Source organism: Anomaloglossus baeobatrachus, unplaced genomic scaffold (assembly GCF_048569485.1).
Source record: "Anomaloglossus baeobatrachus isolate aAnoBae1 unplaced genomic scaffold, aAnoBae1.hap1 Scaffold_169, whole genome shotgun sequence".
NCBI classification, from domain to species: Eukaryota; Metazoa; Chordata; class Amphibia; order Anura; family Aromobatidae; genus Anomaloglossus; species Anomaloglossus baeobatrachus.
The window spans coordinates 157245-169016 of NW_027441939.1; the positions used below are offsets into that span (position 1 = coordinate 157245).

Consider the following 11772-nt stretch of genomic DNA (forward strand, 5'->3'; position numbering starts at 1 on the left):
AGGTGGGCAACTAGACTACTACAAGGAATGGAAGGCCTCCCATATGATGACAAGTTGAAAAAGTTATTAAGTGATTATTGGCTGCAATGGGGCTTTCTGGCTGGTGCCAGCCTCTCTTCTTAGCACACAGGAACCACAATCCCTACACCATGCTTCAATGGATTCTCTCATCCCAGCCCAGTAAAACTACATATTTTACACAGTCATAAGCAGCCAAAAGGGATCTATTCTATTCAATTGCAAATGATCTAGATAAGACTGAGAATAAGATACTGCACGGGACATAGCAGAGTTGGTCAAGTTGAGTGGAGATGAGTTTGCTATTTGGCACAGCTTTTTGCATCAATAAAGCAAGTAAAAGGTGTGAAAGATAAAAAAAAGGGTGAAAGTGTGAAAAGTGAATTGGCCAAATTGAGGTGCATATAAAGTTTTTGCTTTCTTTCAATTCACTAATGGGGCTCATTTGAATCAGGTGAATTGAGTTCTGCTTTTGGAAACTGGGTTAAGAAGGGGTGCACCGGTCCTGGAGGTACTGCAATACCAGGTCAATGCGTGCAGTGGACAGAGCAAGATTTTTTCCATCTCCTTGTTCTAAAAATCCATTTAATATATGGTCTCCAGAGAGGGGACGTATCAGATATTAAACTGATAAGAACAGATTTAATTTTTTTTTTTTTCTGTTTATCAGTAGGACTTCAAAATAACAAAGGTGATCGCCTCCCGTTGCCTGGGAACCGTCCAGGCACAAGAGGGCTATGTGTCACCAGAAGGCGCACACACTTCCTCAAGGCCGGCAGACGTGCAATCCCAGGCACCTTCCAGTACCGACCAAGGTAGCGTCCTCCGAAACTACACTTGATCTTAGCCAAAAGGCCGAGAAGCTATAACCCGAATTGGTTACGGCCTTGAGTGGCACCCTGGCCTATACCGGACACATCTTAGGGAGAGGGAGACAAACCCACGCCTACAGAAGACATTTTGTCACCCAAGCCAACCCTTGAAAAGGCTGTTTTGCAGAGCAAAAACAAGAAGAATGGTGCTTTTTGCACCCACTGCAATGAATCTGAATAACTCCTCCTTTTGGACACAAGCACCTCCCCTCCCCCTTGCAGTCTTTCCAATTCATGATACAAAAAGACGGACGGACAGGACAGGACAGGACAGGCTGCCTGACTTTCCGTCACTGCCACCCTTTGCCATCCTTGCCCGTAGAAAGCCCTTTCATCATCCCCAAACCCTAATCTTTTCCCTTCCCTTCCCAGATGCGTCTCACTCCCTTTCATTAGGAAGTGAGCGCAGCCTTTTCTCCGTTCTGCACATGCGCGACGTTAAACACAAATGCGCAGGCGTGCGTTCCATTACCCTCACTGCATTCCACTCCCATACAGGAAGTGGGCGCAGCTATTACTACGGTCGCACATAAAAGAACCCACGGCCACCACTGCACATAGCTGACTCCACCACAGGACACCCACTTCTACACCAACGCAGGTAAGACAGGATCGGCACCTCTATGCTCCCGTTACAATCAGGCTCAGTCACCATGTGATAACGCTCTCAACTCTTTAGTTGCAGGCTCCCCTTGCTTCACCTCCACTGGCTGTGCTGCCATTTCCTCTCCCACCTGGAAGGTATACTTTATTCCACTATTTTCCTGTTTCTCTCTTCCCCCGTTTCCCATAACCTACTTTTATCTGCATTTGTGGGGTATCTATATGCTATTTACATCATAGTTTTATTCATTAATATGGAAGGGAAGAGTGCCCATGAGAGTGTTGAACTGCGGAGAGCAAGAGATTAAGCTGCTCCGATTTGCCACCATTGATAAGCTGTTCTCAGTAGATACACATGCTATCCAAACAGCAGCATCCACCATTGCTTCAGCCCACTCATTCAGTGACAGCTCACCAAGTCAGCCAGAGGAGTGGTGTAAGGAATTACATGTAGGCACTGACTCCACACCTTCACATCACAAGAAGGGGGTCTACAGGCTAGTGCAAGAATACGAGCAAGTCTTCAGCAAGCATCCGCTAGACTTTTGAAGAATAAAAGGGGTCAAACACTACATCCCCACAAGTGCACACCCACCCATCTAAGAGAGATATAAGCCAAAACTACCTGCACATTACCAGTGTACCAAGGACATGTTGAGCAACATGAAGGAGGCTGGGGTTATCCGTGACAGTTGTAGCCTCTGGGCAGCTCCGTTGGTCCTGTTAAAGAAGAAGGACAGCACCACTCCCCTGTATTGAGGAATAGCTAGCTGCATTGAGAACTGCAAATTATTTTTCTACCCTTGATCTCACTAGTCGCTATTGGCAAGTGTCCGTTGCTGAGGCAGACCGGGAGAAGACCGCCTTTGCCACCCCGATGGGTCTCTGCGAGTTCAAAAGCATGCCCTTCGAGCTGTGCAATTTGCCAGGAACCTTCCAGAGGCTGATGGAATGCTGCTTGGGACACCGAAACTTTGAAACGGTACTGCTATACCTTTATGATGTTATTGTTTATTCTAAAGCAAACAAGATTTTAGGGTGTATAAAAAGGGAGATTAGATCCGGTGATCCCAACGTATTGTTACCCCTCTATAAATCACTTGTAAGGCCACATCTGGAATATGGGGTAAAGTCCTGAGCAGGTTGATAACCATTGGTTTGAGCATGGTAGGGTGTAGTGCGCATCTTCCTGCATCGGTAAAAGCTGCAGAAGTCCTTGAAGATTTCCGCTTCAAAGGCTGTGCCTTGATCTGTGAGGACTCTCTCTGAGTAGCCATGAGGTCTGCATAAGTGTGCTTGGAAGACCTTCGCTGCAGTATGGGCCATTAGATCTTTGACTTGTACCACAACCATAAATCTCGAGTAGTTGTCTACCATCGTAAGTGCATACGTGAGCTCGCCTCGATATTCTGCAACAAAACTCCCTTTTTCGATTTCAGTTTCAGCAAACACTCCTCTTCCTGTAGAAAATATTTATCATTACCTAAGACAGTCATTCTAATGCATGACAATATTAAGGCAATTTAGTTAAAACTTGTTTTAACTCACCTTTAAGGGGATTGATGTATTTCATGGTCAATCCAGGTTTGTCAGTGATGGCACTGACATAATGTATGGCGTCTTTTTCGGGCGTTATCCTTTGCCTTTTCATTGTGAAAATCCAGTTGCCTATATCAAAGCAAATTCTACTACTTGTAAAGTATGCAGAAAATGAAATGTAGAACATATAACATCAACTGCTTAGGAACACATCATAGGTTAGTACTTAAAAGGATATTGTCATGTTCTAGTCATAATGCAAGCTGGACATTTTTCATGTTACCCTGTAATCGCCGGCCTGTTCTAATGCTCACAAGCCAAGATATAGGCTCAGCTGCTAAGGCTTCCCTCTGCCTTCTGAATGAAACTTGAATATGTCTGGGTCACTGTGTATATAGCAGGTGCTCAGAAAAAATAAGAGTCAATTCAATAGAAATAGCTCTGGCACACTATAGTGATCAATAACGTAAGAAAAGAACTCTTGGATAGAGTTGAGCGCGGTTCGTGGTTCGTGGTTCTCCAGTTCGCGGCTCGAGTGATTTTGGGGCATGTTCTAGATCGAACTAGAACTCGAGCTTTTTGCAAAAGCTCGGTAGTTCTAGAAACGTTCGAGAACGGTTCTAGCAGCCAAAAAACAGCTAAATCATAGCTTGGTTTCTGCTGTAATAGTGTAAGTCACTCTGTGAATCAAACTATTATCACATTTCAGTGTATAGTGTGCGTGAACAGCGCCTTCAGATCACTGCTGTTTCTATAATGGCGATCGCCATTTTTTTTTTTTTTTTTCTTGTCTTCCTTCCCTAAGTGCGCGCGTCTTGTGGGGCGGGCCAGCATGTCAGCCAATCCCAGACACACACACAGCTAAGTGGACTTTGAGCCAGAGAAGCAACGGCATGTGTGATAGGATCTGCATGTCACATGTCCCTGCATTATAAAACCGGACATTTTCTTCACGGACGCCATTATCTGCCTTCTGCGTCTTTGGTGTCAGACATCACTGTCGCAGCTCCGTCTTCCTGAGTCCTATAGCCGATACAGCTGTATGCGCTGCATACACAGCGTTAGACAGCTTAGGGAGAGCACTTTATAGCAGTCCTTTTAAGGGCTCCAACCGGCAGGGTCAGAGAGCCATAGGTGACAGGTCCTGCAAACAGCAACAGCGTCTGTGTAGCCCAGGTCAGGGATTTCCTACCTGCATTTCACCATTAGGAGGGAATAGAAAGGCAGGCTTCCATTCCTCTACCCAGAGCACCACAATCCTGCCACTGTACCCTCTTGTCCTCTGCACACTCCAACTGATAACTAAGCCATTATACTAGCAAACACTCAGTGTACCTAGTGGCATCCTATACGTGGCTATTGGACTTTGCTATAGTCCCACTAGTGCAAAGACATTTGCAGAGCGCGTCTGCCTGCATTGCACACTACAACTCATTCTAAACAAGCCATTATACTAGCAAACACTCAGTGTACCTAGTGGCATCCTATACGTGGCTATTGGACTTTGCTATAGTCCCACTAGTGCAAAGACATTTGCAGAGCGCGTCTGCCTGCATTGCACACTACAACTCATTCTAACCAAGCCATTATACTAGCAAACACTCAGTGTACCTAGTGGCATCCTATACGTGGCTATTGGACTTTGCTATAGTCCCACTAGTGCAAAGACATTTGCAGAGCGCGTCTGCCTGCGTTGCACACTACAACTCATTCTAACCAAGCCATTATACTAGCAAACACTCAGTGTACCTAGTGGCATCCTATACGTGGCTATTGGACTTTGCTATAGTCCCACTAGTGCAAAGACATTTGCAGAGCGCGTCTGCCTGCGTTGCACACTACAACTCATTCTAACCAAGCCATTATACTAGCAAACACTCAGTGTACCTAGTGGCATCCTATACGTGGCTATTGGACTTTGCTATAGTCCCACTAGTGCAAAGACATTTGCAGAGCGCGTCTGCCTGCGTTGCACACTACAACTCATTCTAACCAAGCCATTATACTAGCAAACACTCAGTGTACCTAGTGGCATCCTATACGTGGCTATTGGACTTTGCTATAGTCCCACTAGTGCAAAGACATTTGCAGAGCGCGTCTGCCTGCGTTGCACACTACAACTCATTCTAACCAAGCCATTATACTAGCAAACACTCAGTGTACCTAGTGGCATCCTATACGTGGCTATTGGACTTTGCTATAGTCCCACTAGTGCAAAGACATTTGCAGAGCGCGTCTGCCTGCGTTGCACACTCCAACTCATTCTAACCAAGCCATTATACTAGCAAACACTCAGTGTACCTAGTGGCATCCTATACGTGGCTATTGGACTTTGCTATAGTCCCACTAGTGCAAAGACATTTGCAGAGCGCGTCTGCCTGCGTTGCACACTACAACTCATTCTAACCAAGCCATTATACTAGCAAACACTCAGTGTACCTAGTGGCATCCTATACGTGGCTATTGGACTTTGCTATAGTCCCACTAGTGCAAAGACATTTGCAGAGCGCGTCTGCCTGCGTTGCACACTACAACTCATTCTAACCAAGCCATTATACTAGCAAACACTCAGTGTACCTAGTGGCATCCTATACGTGGCTATTGGACTTTGCTATAGTCCCACTAGTGCAAAGACATTTGCAGAGCGCGTCTGCCTGCGTTGCACACTACAACTCATTCTAACCAAGCCATTATACTAGCAAACACTCAGTGTACCTAGTGGCATCCTATACGTGGCTATTGGACTTTGCTATAGTCCCACTAGTGCAAAGACATTTGCAGAGCGCGTCTGCCTGCGTTGCACACTACAACTCATTCTAACCAAGCCATTATACTAGCAAACACTCAGTGTACCTAGTGGCATCCTATACGTGGCTATTGGACTTTGCTATAGTCCCACTAGTGCAAAGACATTTGCAGAGCGCGTCTGCCTGCGTTGCACACTACAACTCATTCTAACCAAGCCATTATACTAGCAAACACTCAGTGTACCTAGTGGCATCCTATACGTGGCTATTGGACTTTGCTATAGTCCCACTAGTGCAAAGACATTTGCAGCACGTCTGCCTGCGTTGCACACTCCAACTCATTCTAACCAAGCCATTATACTAGCAAACACTCAGTGTACCTAGTGGCATCCTATACGTGGCTATTGGACTTTGCTATAGTCCCACTAGTGCAAAGACATTTGCAGAGCGCGTCTGCCTGCGTTGCACACTACAACTCATTCTAACCAAGCCATTATACTAGCAAACACTCAGTGTACCTAGTGGCATCCTATACGTGGCTATTGGACTTTGCTATAGTCCCACTAGTGCAAAGACATTTGCAGAGCGCGTCTGCCTGCGTTGCACACTACAACTCATTCTAACCAAGCCATTATACTAGCAAACACTCAGTGTACCTAGTGGCATCCTATACGTGGCTATTGGACTTTGCTATAGTCCCACTAGTGCAAAGACATTTGCAGAGCGCGTCTGCCTGCGTTGCACACTACAACTCATTCTAACCAAGCCATTATACTAGCAAACACTCAGTGTACCTAGTGGCATCCTATACGTGGCTATTGGACTTTGCTATAGTCCCACTAGTGCAAAGACATTTGCAGAGCGCGTCTGCCTGCGTTGCACACTCCAACTCATTCTAACCAAGCCATTATACTAGCAAACACTCAGTGTACCTAGTGGCATCCTATACGTGGCTATTGGACTTTGCTATAGTCCCACTAGTGCAAAGACATTTGCAGAGCGCGTCTGCCTGCGTTGCACACTACAACTCATTCTAACCAAGCCATTATACTAGCAAACACTCAGTGTACCTAGTGGCATCCTATACGTGGCTATTGGACTTTGCTATAGTCCCACTAGTGCAAAGACATTTGCAGCACGTCTGCCTGCGTTGCACACTCCAACTCATTCTAACCAAGCCATTATACTAGCAAACACTCAGTGTACCTAGTGGCATCCTATACGTGGCTATTGGACTTTGCTATAGTCCCACTAGTGCAAAGACATTTGCAGAGCGCGTCTGCCTGCGTTGCACACTACAACTCATTCTAACCAAGCCATTATACTAGCAAACACTCAGTGTACCTAGTGGCATCCTATACGTGGCTATTGGACTTTGCTATAGTCCCACTAGTGCAAAGACATTTGCAGAGCGCGTCTGCCTGCGTTGCACACTACAACTCATTCTAACCAAGCCATTATACTAGCAAACACTCAGTGTACCTAGTGGCATCCTATACGTGGCTATTGGACTTTGCTATAGTCCCACTAGTGCAAAGACATTTGCAGAGCGCGTCTGCCTGCGTTGCACACTACAACTCATTCTAACCAAGCCATTATACTAGCAAACACTCAGTGTACCTAGTGGCATCCTATACGTGGCTATTGGACTTTGCTATAGTCCCACTAGTGCAAAGACATTTGCAGAGCGCGTCTGCCTGCGTTGCACACTCCAACTCATTCTAACCAAGCCATTATACTAGCAAACACTCAGTGTACCTAGTGGCATCCTATACGTGGCTATTGGACTTTGCTATAGTCCCACTAGTGCAAAGACATTTGCAGAGCGCGTCTGCCTGCGTTGCACACTACAACTCATTCTAACCAAGCCATTATACTAGCAAACACTCAGTGTACCTAGTGGCATCCTATACGTGGCTATTGGACTTTGCTATAGTCCCACTAGTGCAAAGACATTTGCAGAGCGCGTCTGCCTGCGTTGCACACTACAACTCATTCTAACCAAGCCATTATACTAGCAAACACTCAGTGTACCTAGTGGCATCCTATACGTGGCTATTGGACTTTGCTATAGTCCCACTAGTGCAAAGACATTTGCAGAGCGCGTCTGCCTGCGTTGCACACTACAACTCATTCTAACCAAGCCATTATACTAGCAAACACTCAGTGTACCTAGTGGCATCCTATACGTGGCTATTGGACTTTGCTATAGTCCCACTAGTGCAAAGACATTTGCAGAGCGCGTCTGCCTGCGTTGCACACTACAACTCATTCTAACCAAGCCATTATACTAGCAAACACTCAGTGTACCTAGTGGCATCCTATACGTGGCTATTGGACTTTGCTATAGTCCCACTAGTGCAAAGACATTTGCAGAGCGCGTCTGCCTGCGTTGCACACTACAACTCATTCTAACCAAGCCATTATACTAGCAAACACTCAGTGTACCTAGTGGCATCCTATACGTGGCTATTGGACTTTGCTATAGTCCCACTAGTGCAAAGACATTTGCAGAGCGCGTCTGCCTGCGTTGCACACTCCAACTCATTCTAACCAAGCCATTATACTAGCAAACACTCAGTGTACCTAGTGGCATCCTATACGTGGCTATTGAACTTTGCTATAGTCCCACTAGTGCAAAGACATTTGCAGAGCGCGTCTGCCTGCGTTGCACACTACAACTCATTCTAACCAAGCCATTATACTAGCAAACACTCAGTGTACCTAGTGGCATCCTATACGTGGCTATTGGACTTTGCTATAGTCCCACTAGTGCAAAGACATTTGCAGAGCGCGTCTGCCTGCGTTGCACACTACAACTCATTCTAACCAAGCCATTATACTAGCAAACACTCAGTGTACCTAGTGGCATCCTATACGTGGCTATTGGACTTTGCTATAGTCCCACTAGTGCAAAGACATTTGCAGAGCGCGTCTGCCTGCGTTGCACACTACAACTCATTCTAACCAAGCCATTATACTAGCAAACACTCAGTGTACCTAGTGGCATCCTATACGTGGCTATTGGACTTTGCTATAGTCCCACTAGTGCAAAGACATTTGCAGAGCGCGTCTGCCTGCGTTGCACACTACAACTCATTCTAACTAAGTTGCATTGTCAGGGATATTTATTCTTTATTATTCTGCTGTTAATAACGCTAGACCACCACTGCAATCTTCACCACCTCTCAATTTTTACTACCACATTTTCAGTCCACAATCTTGTCGCAATCAACATGAGTGGCAAAATGACAGATGCTGGTGGAAAGGGGAAGAGGCGTGGTGTAAAAGGCAAAAAAGGTTTTGTCCGTGGGGAAGGTGGCAAAGCTCCATTATCATCTGCTGAAGATAGACCATCTACCAGCAAAAGTAAGATGTCTACTACTTACCGTGGACAATCCGATGTGCTCCCTTTGTTACGGACACGAACAACAGGAACAAAGGTAGATGATGGGCAAAAAAGGAAAATGCTTGAATGGATCTCAAGTGGTCCAACAAGTGCCCTCTCTGCCACTTCAAGTACCGCATCCAAAAAACACCAGTCCTCTGAGTTGTCATCCCAATCAAACTTGCTTTCTCCCAGCTCTGAAGTCTCCATCAGCCCTGCACAGTATGGTGGAACTGAGATGGCTGAGTCTGCAGAGCTGTTCAGTCACACTATAGCCTGGGAATCAGAGGTCTGCTCCCAAGCTACAGTGAGTACAGAACAGGAAATGGTCTGCAGTGATGCCCAGAACCTTTGTGACTCAGATTCAGGCCGTGAGGACCAAGTTTCTGAGCATAATGTTGACCCTTTGTCACAAACTGTAACACCTGTGGTTATAGACAATGAGGAACATACTGATGAAGATGAGACGCAGATACCCGATTGGGATGACAACTTAAATATTCGTTCAGGGCAAGAAGAGGCTCGGTCTGAGGGGGAGGGGAGTGCAAACACAACAATTGATGATGACGTTCTAGATCCCACCTACTGTCAACCCCCAGTCAGGCACTCGAGGAGGTCAACAGAGGCGGTGGAGGAGGATGCAACCGACGACGAAGTTACCTTGCGCCTTCCTGGACAGAGTCGGAGCACTGGTAGCACGTCTACAACTGCATCCTCAGCCACCACTCTGCCTATGAGCATTATTCGTGGTGGATCAACAGGTCGCATGGCCTCTAAGCCTTGCCTAGCCTGGTCCTTTTTTCACATCGAAAAAGATCGCCCAACTCATGTGATATGTAACATTTGTCATGATTCTGTTAGTAGAGGTCAAAACCTCAGCAGTTTGACAACTTCTTCCATGAATCGTCACATGACTAAATATCATAAGTCCCGGTGGGAAGCTCACCGTGCTGCAATGCGGCCTAGTGGAGCGAACCATCCACCGCCCGCCCCTTCCACTGCATCCGCGCGCTCTTCATCTTCTAGGACTGTGGGGACAGCTGCCACACCTGTTTTTCCACGCAAAACTTCCACCACTGTAACCGCAACAGGCAGTTTGCTTGTAAGGTCGTCAGTTGGTTTGGAAGGGGAAACAAGTGAGTGTGTACAGCTCTCTCAGACATCGATAGCACCAACGTTGGATGAAGGCAACATCATGTCTCCGCCTGCACTTTCCTCACAAACCTGCATTTTTCCAGGGACACCCTACTCAACACCGTCTACACACAGCAGCCAGATCTCTGTCCCTCAGATGTGGTCAAATAAAAGGCCACTTCCTCCGACCCATGACAAAGCTAAGAGGTTGACTCTATCCCTCTGTAAGCTGTTGGCTACCGAAATGCTGCCTTTCCGCCTAGTGGACACACAGGATTTTAGAGACCTTATGTCTGTCGCTGTGCCCCAGTACCAGATGCCTAGTCGCCACTACTTCTCTAAGAAAGGTGTGCCCGCGCTACACCAGCATGTCGCACACAACATCACCGCTTCCTTGAGAAACTCTGTGTGTGAACGGGTGCATTTCACCACCGATACTTGGACCAGTAAGCATGGACAGGGACGTTACATGTCGCTGACTGGGCACTGGGTAACTATGGTGATAGATGGTGAAGGGTCTGCTGCACAAGTCTTGCCGTCCCCACGACTTGTGTGTCAATCCTCTGTCTGTCCAAGTTCCGCCACTGCTTCTGCATCCTCCACCTCATCTGGGTCCTCCACCTCCGCCCCAAGCCTGCCTGGTCAGGCCACCAGCGTTCTCACTGCGCAGAAGGAATCACGCACCCCTCATTACTATGCTGGCAGCAGAGCGCAACGGCATCAGGCGGTCTTTAGCTTGACATGTCTTGGTAATAAGAGTCACACAGCTGAGGAGTTGTGGTCAGCTTTGCGGTCCGAGTTTAATAAATGGTTGTCTCCACTCAAACTGCAGCCTGGTAAGGCCGTGTGCGACAATGCTGCAAACCTGGGTGCGGCACTTCGCCTGGGCAAGGTGACACACGTACCTTGTATGGCTCACGTGTTGAACCTTGTCGTGCAGCAATTTTTAACACACTATCCCGGCCTAGATGGCCTTCTGAACAGGGCACGAAAACTGTCAGCTCACTTCCGCCGTTCAAGCGCCGCAGCAGAGCGACTTGCATCGCTCCAGAAGTCTTTCGGCCTGCCGGTTCATCGCCTGAAATGCGATGTGGCGACACGCTGGAATTCAACTCTCCACATGTTACAGCGACTGTGGCAGCACCGCAGAGCCCTGGTGCAATACGTCATGACGTATAGCCTGGGCCAACGAGATGCAGAGGTGGGGCAGATCACCCTGATGGAGTGGTCTCAGATCAAGGACCTATGCACCCTTCTGCACAGTTTCGACATGGCGACGAATATGTTTAGCTCTGACAATGCCATTATCAGCATGACGATTCCAGTCATTTACATGCTGGAGCACACGCTAAACACTATTCGGAGTCAGGGGGTGGGACAACATGAAGGGGAGGAACTACAGGAGGATTCATATGCGCAAGGGACAACAACATCACGAAGGTCCAGACGTTCATCATCACCAACGCAGCAG

The 11772-nt window shown here is 47.2% G+C and overlaps 1 pseudogene; it reads right to left on the reverse strand.

Annotated features, from left to right (window-relative positions):
* Window positions 1–507: 507 nt before the first annotated feature.
* On the reverse strand, window positions 508–714 carry LOC142260709 (U2 spliceosomal RNA; annotated as a pseudogene).
* Between the last annotated feature and the right edge of the window lie 11058 nt (window positions 715–11772).